The sequence below is a fragment of the Crocodylus siamensis genome, chromosome 7, assembly GCF_052110815.1.
Source record: "Crocodylus siamensis isolate JL-2025a chromosome 7, ASM5211081v1, whole genome shotgun sequence".
Taxonomy (NCBI): Eukaryota; Metazoa; Chordata; order Crocodylia; family Crocodylidae; genus Crocodylus; species Crocodylus siamensis.
Window position 1 is genome coordinate 9149586 of NC_143401.1, and position 8981 is coordinate 9158566.

General features: G+C 49.9%; 1 protein-coding gene across 2 annotated transcripts in view; it reads right to left on the bottom strand.

Annotated features, from left to right (window-relative positions):
• Positions 1-3862, bottom strand: part of COL8A2 (collagen type VIII alpha 2 chain) — a 138737-nt gene extending 134875 nt beyond the window's left edge. For both annotated transcript variants that reach the window (XM_090057626.1, XM_090057625.1), the window contains exon 1: positions 3490-3862. The gene's annotated coding sequence lies outside the window, so the exon portion shown is untranslated. The remainder of the gene's footprint in view (positions 1-3489) is intronic.
• Between the last annotated feature and the right edge of the window lie 5119 nt (positions 3863-8981).

Genomic DNA, 8981 nt, shown 5'->3' on the forward strand with positions numbered 1-8981 from the left:
TTAAAAATATAGCCTGTCTCTTCTGCGGCATCAGACATGGGCGCCAACAGAGGCAGGGGCTGGGGCTAGGGCTGGGGTGGTCCATTATCTGGCTGGTAGGGCAGGAACCTCAGAGGGTTGTAACTTGCCTTTCTGTCCCCAGCCTTGAAAGAGCTTATGGGAATCCCACCAGACTGACTCTCAGTATCAGCTGGAGGATGCAGAAGCCCATAGTCTCACTACTCTCCCCCCTCCCAGTCTAATTGCCAAACACAAACACAGAAAGAACCAGTCAAAAATCTTTGTGGAAGACGTGCGAAGCCTTCCACATCATTATAGTGCTCTACTCACATCAGAGCAGCAGGGAAGCATATAGCAGATACCTTCTTACAAGAGCCACAATGCTACAGGTATTTAGGGCCGTGAGCCCTACCGATGTCAGCAGTGGCCAAGGGCAGAATCCTTCTCTTGTCTTTCCCAGGAAGCAACGGGTCTTTTCTCTCCCTGAACCAACATCACCTTTAGAATAACACCCACAAAATCAACAGCATGCCAGCAGGGATTCATCGGATTCAACCCCTCTGTATTTCTGCAAGAAGATTTACTCCAAGAAATATTTCTGTAACTAGAAGCAAGGGGGGAAAAAAAGCGGACCCAGGAAAGAGCCCTAAATCGGGACCTTTGTGCACATAATGAAAAGCCCAGGGGGTGAAGAGATGGCATTCAAGAGGGCTGATGAACTGCGTCAGCTGTATTAAACAGGAAGATGCCTTGGAGTTTTTAAGCTGTTCCTCACTCTCAAAGGTCAGCGACTTCCTTTCCCGTGTCCCAGCTCTTTATCCATCAGCGAGCGCGTTCATGCGCGCACCGCCCCTTGTGATGGGGTGCAGATGGGATGGTGTTCTGCTCCAGATGAGAAAAGTCTGGTTGTATTTTTGGTTGCGATTGTAGTAGCCTTGGTTACTATTTCATGAGCAGTTAAACACTGCCTCCAATGTTTAACCAAGCCTCAGAACTACTGTAACTCGACTGCTGCTAGTGGCTGCTTTTCAAATGCTGACTCTTTCAGAGCACAGAAAGCAGCTAGCCCTGCGCTGGGGGGGATGCATGCAAGATCTGGGCAGAGGAAGAGAGGCTGGGGACTTGCTCCGAGCTGCCAAATATGACAGAGATGGCAATCCCGCCCCGTGGTTCTGGGGGCTCCCAACACAAGGTTGGGCATGGAGCTCTTGTTGGGGTGGTCAAGGTGCTGACAAAAGATCACCGAGATGCTTGGAAATCAAAGAGAAACAATTGCCATAATTCCCCCTGCAAAAAAACAGTTTAAAAGACTATTTGAAAGGGAACATCAAAACGCCGCTGGAAAGAGCAACCGTGAATTGCTGCCAAAAGCCAGGGGTAGAAAAAGCCTAGATTTCACTAAGGTGTGAATATCTTTTGACACTTCTAGGGCTGACTGCTTATAAACCAAACAAACCAACCCCCCAGTCTCCACAGCAATCCTCATTCACACTTTGAAATACTGAATTTCATATGAATGGAACATATGAATCATCGCAAGGCATTTCAGTGCATCGCGGTACAAAGCAAGGCTGAAAACACCACCTCGGCTTATTACAATCTGGCTTTACAGAGCCTGAAACAAAGGCATGACAGGAAACAAATGCTTCTACAGAGTCAAACTTTTTCCCTCTCTTGATTTTTTTTTTTTAAGGGGCAACTCAGCTGTTCTGGTCGCACTGAGAGCTCACGCACGGCTACTGTGACATCAGACTGCGTTCCCTCCTCCACCTGCTTATGGCGCAAAGCAAATTCCATGGTTACAGCATCACACGTTTTCCAAGAAATCGAGGCTCTCTTGACAGCTCTAGGATTCAACGCTGACCACGCTTGTCAAGTTACAAGCCATGCAGAACCCGCTTTTGGGGCAAACTGTGTTTCAGAGCAAATTATGTGAAAGAAGCCAGTGCTTGGTATACACTGTGCACTTGGTATACACTTGGTATACCCTGTACACTTTTAGTCTTCGTTGGACCTCGGGACTAGGAAATACAAATAAACACAAAGAGAAAAGTTTTGATGAAACTAATTTTCCAAGCCTGGCTGCCCAAATTGCTCTCTCTTCAAGAATCTATCCTATTTTCTAGAGGATTTTTTTTTTATTTATTTCCTGTGCTCCAGGGCAAAAGTTTGTGGAAATCACTGGTTTCTTAATCTCACTACAAATTCTAGTGATAACACTTCCCCAAACATCACAGACTTCGCATCAGGGAGAGGTTTGCTATTGCAACTTCAGGAGCAGCATGGTGGGGGGGGGATACCTGTTGTAAATCCTGGGGACTGATAGACTCCCTAACATTTTTAGTGGTCAGCTTCTTGGGGGCTTTGAGGCTCGAAAACCACAAAGCTTCAAGAGCTGCTTCTGTAACTGAAACGAAACCTTCCAGCTGGTCCCGCAGGGCGCTGCTTTGCTCTGCTACGACACAGCCTGTGCGACTGTGCGCGCGGGTGTGAATTCTATTATTCTAAACATAGCAATGCTGCCCCAGTTTGAGCAGGGGAAAAAAACCTCTTACGCAGACAGCACTATCGTTCTAGCGTCCAACGTTCGTAGGACTGCAGCTGAAAAAGAATAGTTTGTTCCCAGCGTCCCTCGTTGATAGCTCAAAACTGCATTTTTACAGAAGCAATAAAAAAAAATCTCAGGAATTCACTGGCCTTATGATTTATTAAACGTTCCTTATAGCAAAGCTGCCCATAGATGAGAAAATATCTCCAGTAGGTTATTACTCAGCCTGGGGCTAATATAGAGAGGGGACTCTCCTGGCTTATTGAGAATGTTCAAAGCCAAGAAACTTGGCAGAGGAGAGCATAGATTAGCAGGAGTGCTCTTTAAAAAAAGGAGCACCTCATATTTCCCAACTCAAGGTGCGCGTGAAATGAGCTCAGACGATATATCCTGATTCTAATAGGGGCTGACGACAAGTATTAGTGCAGATGTTTGTAATTGGGAAAGAGGACAGCCTCACAGTCAGATTATGGAATTGGACGCACAGTCAAAGTGCCGGGAAGGGAGGTCCCAAGGGGCGCAAAACTTTTCCCAAACATTTTTCGTGCTAGAAAAGTAGGATTTAGACATTAGAACCAGACACAGGTTGGGCCCAAAGTGGTTCTTATTAAACAGCCTGACCATCTCCAGCCCCTGGAATACAGCTTATTACAAAGGAATGCAACTTTAAAAAGGGGCAGAGGGAAAAAACAAAAGAAGGGATGGTAAAAGGGAAAAAGAAATAAAGAAAAGCATGCAGATGAAACCTTGCCTGGGAAGAGGCATTTGGAAGAGCCTGTGCAATATCCCTTGCTGCATGGAGAAAGGCAATCAGAATTATAGGGTCTTGTGACTGAGAAATGAGAGAGATTTTTCCTAGTCTGAGCTTAATGCAACATGTGATAGGCACGTAGGTGAAAGTAAATGAGGAGGAGGATAGATCAAGAAAAGAAAGCCCTTACCTTGTTTGTAGAAGCAGCCTCTTTAGACTCACATGGGGAATCTTGGGGAGAGGAAGGGGTCTCTGAGGTTTGCAAGAAGCAGAGTTTGATTTGCTGGTGGGATAGTCTACTCCAGGGAACTGCAGCAGTCAGTGACTCTCGTTCCTGAGAGCTTCGGGCAGCCTGGAGAGGTCTACCTTTGTAGGAGGAGAGAGGGAAAAGGACAGAGCTGATCTGGGCAGTGCTGCGAATGAGTGCATGAGGGAGGGAGGAAAGGTTTTTCATAGACTCTTTGATGGGCTAACAAGGCTCAGGACTGGGTTGGCTGGTCGAGGTTTTTTTTTTTTTCTTTTTTCCTCTCTCTCTCCCGCTCTCTTGAGTGGGTTCCAGCTCTGAATTGTTTCGCCGTTTCACTGACACAGAAGGCACCGTGTTTATATATACTTTAAAAAAAACCCACTTCTGGGAGGAGATAAGGGGCGAGGGTGGAGGAGCACTCCCCCCAAGACCCAGGCTCTACACTGTGAGCACCCTCTCCCCCACCTCCTTGCTGCAGCCCTCTGTGCAGCTGAGCAAATGACACTCCTCTTTGCACCCAGTTGGCAAAAGTATAACTGAAAAGATAGACATGGGTGAGGGGGGCAGAACTGGGTCGGGGGAACTGGAATGGCAGGGCTGTGCTAGGGGGAGCTGCTCTGACGTTCCCAGAGGACCAAAAAGCACTTTGCCCCCGACTCAGTGATCTGTGATGTCAAGTTGTATGAGGATGGGCCGGGAGGGGCAGTGGGTCTGGACACTGGCATGTCTAGTGCAGGGAGCAGGTGTCAGTGGCTCCGTTTTCAGAGACACCCCAATTCTAAGAATATCAAGGTAAAAGGAACCTGGAAGTTAGCTTTTGGTGGCACTTGGGAAACCCTGAAAACCAACCAAAGCCAAGGACCAGTGCCCCACACTGGGGGAGTTTGGATGCTTCTGTTTAATTTGTGGTGGGTGAAACCAGCAGAGCAAGCCCCCCTTGAGCCCAAGACATTTTAGATGCCCCAACACCATGGACCTGGTGCCTCCTCCCCCAACAGCACGGATCTGGTGCCTCCTTCCCCAACACCACGGACCTGGTGCCCCACTGCTTCTGGTGACTTTTCTGTCCCTAGGAACGGCATGAAGAAAAGCTTCCCTTAGCTAAGAGTCATATCTACATCCATAGCCGGAAAGGGCTGATCAAACACCAGCTCTCCCCACCCTATTCAGAGAACTGCTTGCTAGTTCCTTCACACCTGCAAGCAGCTCCAACCTCCCCCCCACACCCACTCCTCCAGCACCCTCCCAAAAGCAGCCTGTGGGAGAAGACAGCTCCACATCTCTTCATTTCCCTTTCCAAGTATACATGCAACTCTAGAAATGCTGCCATTGTCCTGAAAAATGCAGCACCATTTAGAGAAAGGCCCCCCTCCCCCTTCAAGAAATGCTTATGCAGATCAGGAGGGGAGTTTCACCAAAAAGAGAGATTCCTGCTGGCAATCCTGACCTCTACATCCTTTACTGCAGTGGGTTGTTTGGATGAACCTGACCACTTTGCTTGGAGAGATTTTTTGGAAGAATAATTTGCTCCAATGCCCGATATCAATGCCCTGACATTTTCTGGAAGAATAATGTGCTCCAATGCCCTATATCAAGTGCATGTTTGCTTGCAGATGCTAGTCGCACTACTTAACGCATGGCTGGATGGTGCTCAGAGACACCAGAAGACCCTGGTGATAGACAGACTTGCAATTTATCATTCAGCCACTAGATGTCTCTGCTGCTGTAATTAGCTCTCCCAAGGGTACCAGCCCTGGTTAACAAGAGAGAAGCTGGAGCTCAAGCTGTGTGGCTGCCTGTTTGCAGTTGTGCTCCGGGCTGTACACTGTGCTTTGTACCTCCTGTTTAAGAAGGGCTGCAATTCCCCATGTTTTAACAACTGGCACCATACTGTGAGGTCTGATGTGGAATTGCTGGTTGGTACTGGCTGCTCCAGGAGCGGCTGCATGTCGGCGACCCCTAGTAGAGATGGGTGTAGTTTGAGGCTGGTCAGGCAGACAGGTGCTGTGGAAGTGTTAGATGTTACTTGGCTTCAACTGCCCATTGACACTGTTCATTAACTTAAGCACCCGCTGGTTCTGTTCCTGATTGCAGGTACCCGGTGGATAACCCAAGCAGTTGATATGGATGAAGGCTTCAATTCTCAGGCTGATCTATGCAGATACAGCCAGTGAACCTGGCTGGACTGCACACTAACATGACTGCTTGTCTGCACAGATGTCCCCCATAGCAGTGCACATCCAAAAGCCTGGCTGAAGAGCACAGTCCTATGTTTTGGCTTGGCTGTATGTGCTGCTCAGAGCAAACGAGTAGATACATTTGGGTTGTGAAGCCAATCCCCCCCTTCCACCTAGTACCCCTGCTGCTGGCTCACCTCTGATCCCAGGGCAGCATGACAGGTCACCTACTCACTAGTGGGTTATACTTGGCCAGGAAACAAACATCAGGTGCCCCAGAGCCCCACTTAGCCTGGGTGCATCCCTCCAGCAGACACAGGGGTTGCAGACTCTCCATTATAGAAACCCATGTGAGATGCGGTATTACCCTGCCTGGGAACCAGCTGGGACACAGTCCTGGGGTCTTAAGGAATGAGCCCTGATGCCAACAGCATGGGCACCAGCCCCAAGCTATTCATCTACAACGGTCATCTTTGGTGGTGCCCTGCACCAGTCCTCCTCCTCCCTCTTTTCACCTTACAGCTCCCATCTTCTCTGCTAAGTTTCCTCCAGAAATCGGGGGGGTCAGCTTAAATACACCGTATTCTCCCTTCAGGGGTGAGCCGGTGAGCATGGAAGCAAACTACTTTTCCCATTTCATCAGTGGTTAAAGAACACCATCCACCCCAAACATGCTCCAGTGTAGGCCACTCACTCTTCATAGCCTCACCCTAAAGCAGCAGGAGGCTGAGAGAAGCAAACTCTTCCAGGTATATGGGGTGTTCGGGTGCCTTTCCAATAGGCTGGAGCCATCACAGCAGCTTAGGACCGGCCGGCCTCACAGCCACATGTTTGCTTTTCTCCTGGCTGAGTGCATTCCTGGATTCTGGGCCAGAACAAAAGCTGAACGTCCTGGGAAGCTGCCCTGCGGCTCAGGCAGGGCCTATCATCACCTCTGTGACTTACAACCTTCCTTGGGCTGGGCTCATTTATCTTCAGGAACCATGTGCCCATGGGGACCTGACCCTTTGCTTTGCTTGGCCACCATTTATCCCTGTTTTCGGAGGCGAATGAGTTGTAGCGTCTCATTGACAGGTGTTGCTGACTGCCCAGGAGAGCCCAGCCCTCCATCCATCATGGGCCCTGTTGCTGTTGGACAAGGCTGCTCCACTCCCTCTCCTGAGGACCAATGCAGCAGCCACGCCATGAATGAGCTGCAGGGAGCCACATGCTAAACATATTTGAATGGAGGAAAGTGTTAGGTCTCCTGCCGGCAGGTTGTAAAAAAGGATTTTTCCTGCCAGACACACCACCCTGTCCTGCAGCCATTAAGGGCCTCACCCCCTGCCTGTTTCTCTATTCATCCAGCCTTCCCCAGACACAACCCTCCACCTACCCGCTTTGCCTCACCTCTCCTTCTCCCATTCTCTGCACATACTTCGGCATGACCCGCATGCTTCCAGCCATGTCTCTCGCTGTCTCCTGCCTGATCTTGCATATTCCTATTGCCGTGGCACCTGCAGAGGCTCAGACAGGTTGAGCTCTGTGTGACAGGTGCTGCAGTGCACAGCCATGTAAAGGATATGGATAGATCCCTTCGGGGCAGAGACTGAATGGTTCCTATGAATACCCTTTCACACATCTGCCCATGCACCCGCATCCATCCCCTTCATCTGTCCATCTCTCCCACGATGTTTTCTTCACTTCAGGATGAAAGTGAATGGCATGGTCCCATGAGACCCCACCAGATCCAGCTTTCAGGCCGGAGCAGACTTGATCTTACGGTTGTCTCTGGATAAAGACAGATCCCAGTGTGCCTGAACCCTATCCCAGCAGCTGCTCTGTCAAGTTGCCTCTTCCTTCTGGGGCAGCTGGCTAACATCACTGCCACCTGTATCCAGTCTGACGCAGCGCCATTCCCACAAGGCATGAAATGAAATGGCAATTAACCCAGAAAGGCCCCTGCTCTGCTGCTTTCACTGATGGGTTCACAGGAGGTCCAGGCTGGGGGGCTGAGTATGGCTGCTCCCTCCTGAATCTCACCAACCTGCTTGGACTCTGCTCAGGGCAATATCATGCTCAGAGCTGGACTGGCTTGCCACACTACCACTGCTCCTTTCTTCATCTGCCTCCTGCAGATCCCCACCTCTAACATCCCCCCAGGTGGCAGAACTGGGGTTGCAGAGAGAAGGGGTTAGAGCCCGCACTGGGGTAAATCAACCTGGTCCTGGGGCATGCTGCACGGAGGCTCCCCAGAGCCCTATACTCACTGCAGAAGGGCAGCATCTTTGGCTTTGAGAAAGAGGGAAATACAAGGGCAGGGCTAGCCCAGTGATGCCAGACCTGTGCCCTTCACAGAGCTTCCGTCACGAGCCATCTGATGCAGCCAAAGGAGGTGCCCTGGGTTTAGCAGTCAAAGACCAGTGCTCAAGCTGCTTTCTCAGTGAATGTTAATTATTTGTAGTATTTTATTGTTACCTAAGTTTCTCAGGAAATTGTACAAGCCACGAGTGGAATGGGATTCCAGTGAAGTCAGTAAAGTCGATGCAGTCAGCCCTCAGGGCCCTCGATCTGATCTCACCAGTGTCTCGAGGATGAAATTCCAGCAGATTCCAATGCAAAAGGGAGAAGTGAGTCAGAAAGGAGGGAGGGGTTGCAGAAGCTGGTGTTTGGAGGGGAGCAAAGCAAGAGGAGGACGGATGATGTCGTAGTGGAGCCCTGGGACAGGGCCTGTGGGAGGTGGGGGAGGCAAGAGCCAGCTCTGCCACCGACTCCCCGGGAGACCCTGAGCAAGTCATTTCACTTCCCTGCCTCCACTGCGTAAAACAGCTGACCACGCTCTTTGTATCATCTCCAGGTCAGGGACAGCCTGATGTTGAACCCTTACTGGATTAATCTGGGACCCAAAAGCACCAGTGGAAACTGAAGGTCCCTTTATTTGACCGTGGAAGCCACTGTGCAGCCATCATGAACTTGTTTCCTAGGTAGGCACTTCCAGTTTTGCAAGAGCTTTTGGTTTCCTTGGAATAGATAGAAATCTTTGGAAAGAGGTAAGGCCCGTTTCTGTGCTAACTTTTGGTCAGGTCATGCACTGGAGAGCGCATGCTCTGTGGCACTTGCTCCATCAGCATGTGGGTTTGTTGAACTTGATAAACCTGTGATGTCTGAGTGTAAGGTTGACTGCAGCGGGGCCTGGGGTGAGGGGGAACTACACCGCTGAATTATAGGTGCCTAGGTCCAACAAAAATTTGGCAAGGCCAAACATTCAGCGCCCTGCGG